Source organism: Nothoprocta perdicaria, unplaced genomic scaffold, assembly GCF_003342845.1.
Source record: "Nothoprocta perdicaria isolate Ctin4 unplaced genomic scaffold, notPer1 scaffold_307, whole genome shotgun sequence".
Taxonomy (NCBI): domain Eukaryota; kingdom Metazoa; phylum Chordata; class Aves; order Tinamiformes; family Tinamidae; genus Nothoprocta; species Nothoprocta perdicaria.
The window spans coordinates 750,765-753,465 of NW_020455541.1; the positions used below are offsets into that span (position 1 = coordinate 750,765).

General features: G+C 53.8%; 1 protein-coding gene across 4 annotated transcripts in view; it reads right to left on the reverse strand.

Moving 5' to 3' along the window:
• The window catches only part of USO1 (USO1 vesicle transport factor), a 32,274-nt gene extending 29,809 nt beyond the window's left edge, over positions 1–2,465 (reverse strand). For all 4 annotated transcript variants that reach the window (XM_026042535.1, XM_026042533.1, XM_026042536.1 and 1 more), the window contains exon 1: positions 2,417–2,465. The gene's annotated coding sequence lies outside the window, so the exon portion shown is untranslated. The remainder of the gene's footprint in view (positions 1–2,416) is intronic.
• Positions 2,466–2,701: the final 236 nt, after the last annotated feature.

A 2,701-nucleotide genomic window follows, 5' to 3' on the forward strand; every position in this document is an offset into this window, starting at 1 on the left:
CCCCGTAGCCACGCCCCCCGCCCTGGCGCGCCTATTGGCCGCCGCCGCCCGCGCGCGCGCGCTCCGGTAGCGGCGGGAGGGGCGGGTCCCGTAACGGGCTGCCCCGGGGCGGCAGCTCCTGCCCCACACAGCCCTGCCTGCCCCACACTGACCACGCGGCATCCACAGCGGGGAGCCGCGGCGCCCCCCGGCACGGAGCTGTGGCTCCTGCACCCATCCCTGCAGCACCTGCAAAATCACCGCCCTCCTCCTCCTCACCATTAGCCTCATTAAGTCTCTCGTTTAAGGGAGAGGTTGACAGGCAAAATCACTTAGGGCTTACTTCAGGTTGTACATTCCATTAATTGCAAGCAGAAACCCAAGGCGCAGGGAAGAGCTGTTCTTTCCTCCATAGCAGTTGGTGCTTGCGCACATTTGCTTGCATTCTCACCAAGCAACACAGCTTGTGATCCACACAGCCCCCTCTGGGGCCACCTTCCCCTCCTAGCTACCCTTGGGACTTCCTTTGTCTTAACCCTGCAGTTAACTCAATATTCAGGTGTGCGTACTTAATGAAGAATTATCTTAAGATCACTTTATCAGGTCAGCTACACTAAAATATTAAAGACAGAATGAAACCAGCTTTCCACATATCTGCTGTGACTGAGCATACTTAAGCAGACTACATAACGTTTCACTCRCTGAACTTTTTGGATCTTTCCCCTGCTCTGTCAGCTGAAGAACCCTTTTAAGCTAAAAGGCACAGGCAAAACTGGACATAGCAAGTCAAATGAGATGGCTTCCTTTTTCTTGTTACTACGTTAAAAGGAAAGATAAAGGTACAGAAATATATTTCCATACAGTCTATTAATAAGGCTTTTGAATATTCAAAAATGGGGTTCCTCCCCATCCAAAGACACCCAAAAAACTTGCCAAATTTGTTGTAACAGAATACATAACAAAACTGACTTAAGTGAGGCAGCTTTATTCATTTATAATCCTACTTTGAATAAGACGACAAGCTACAACTATCTTCAGCTCTATAGAAATTAGAGAGGCTTTTGGATGCAGAAAAAACCTCTCAACCTAATAAAGAACAGACACAGAACACAAGCTTCCTCCTGCACAACTAGCCACCTCCTGACTGGTTATCCAGCTCCCACCCACACCACATCTCAGGGAAAGAAACCCTCTCGTAGMTTCCTCTGCTATCTTCCCTAGCGGGCCCCAGCACTGAGACTACAGCTTCCAGGGTGCTGAGCTGTGCACTAGGCTAATACATCACCTTGTACTGTGGTAGATGATATAAAGCAGCATGACTTTCCCTCTACTGCTACCATCTGGCCGAGGCAGCAAACCACTTGGAGCTTGCGAGGCAACAGGAACCTCCTTGACTGAGGTCTGCTCACCCAGCAACAYGAGCCAAGCAGGACATCTCACAGCAAACAGGGCCATGTCAGCAGTTTTGTGGGCCAAAGCAGGAGGAGGCTGGTCCGCATTCAGGAGCTGGCTTTGGCACTTGCATTGCTCTGCTCTTCCACCCACTGCAGTGCAGCAGGTCACACTGGAGCAAGCGGGGCTGACCTGCAAGACCTTCACCACTGCAAGCAATGCTTGCCTGCCTCCTAGGAGTAGTTTGCCTGGGAAGAGCTTGGCTAGAATCAGGACTTGGCTTCTTGTCTACCTCCAAAAAGGGGAGGTGAAAGGATGAACACAGCTCTTACCAGGTGTGATGACAAGGCAGGGGTATAAACCAGCTCCTGCATGATTTGCYTCTGTCCTGATTTATAAAATGCTCTCTCAGAAGTTGCCCAATGTCAGGAAAAAGGGAGGGAGAAAGGAGAATAAGAAAAAATTGTGTAGTTATAGACAGTAAAAAAAAAACTGAGGAAAGAGAACACAAGCCAAAAGACTGAAACAAATAAGAGGAAAGAGGAAAAAAGATACTAGGTGTTTTAGTCAGGATAAACGGTATATAATAGCAACTTGAAAGAACAGCAGGTCATTCTAGCAAAGGGTATATCCAACACAGATGCTGGAAACTGATGAACTTATTTTCCCGAGATGCCTGTATTGCAAGCTCCCCACACACCTCCAGACAGCGGACTCCCACCCCTTTGCTGGTGGGATTGCTGGGCAAAGACTCACGCCCTACCGTTACCTACGAGCCAAAGTGTTTGCTTCGGAATGCCAGCAGGAAGCAGACAAAATACACCTCGTGCGAGCCCCAGCAACCGGAGCCACAACACGGAGCCCTCGCACCGCCTGGCCACGGTGACACCACCGACTCCCCTCAGCTCCACCGTGTCGCACGGCAGCGCGGCGACGGCCTGCTGGAGAGACGCGCCTCAGCTCGGCTACTAGTGAGCACCGCCAAGGCAGCCCAAGAGACCCTGAGGCTGCGGGGCGGACAAGGCCACGGGAGCGGAACCCGCACCTATTCGTCCGTTAACGGCCGCTCCTCGAGCCCGCGCCTATTCGTCCGTTAACGGCCGCTCCTCGAGCCCGCGCCTATTCGTCCGTTAACGGCCGCCTGGCCCCGCCCCCGCGCGCTCGGCGGGAAGCCGGCGCCCCCTCTGACGTCACGGCGCGCGGGCGCCGCTGATTGGCGGAGGGCTCCCGGAGGGAGCTCCGGCCCTGCGGCGCAGGGGTAGGACAATACCACGGGCGCATGCGCGCTCGCTCCCCCTCCCCCCCTCCCCGCTGCGTTGCCCCCGCCCTC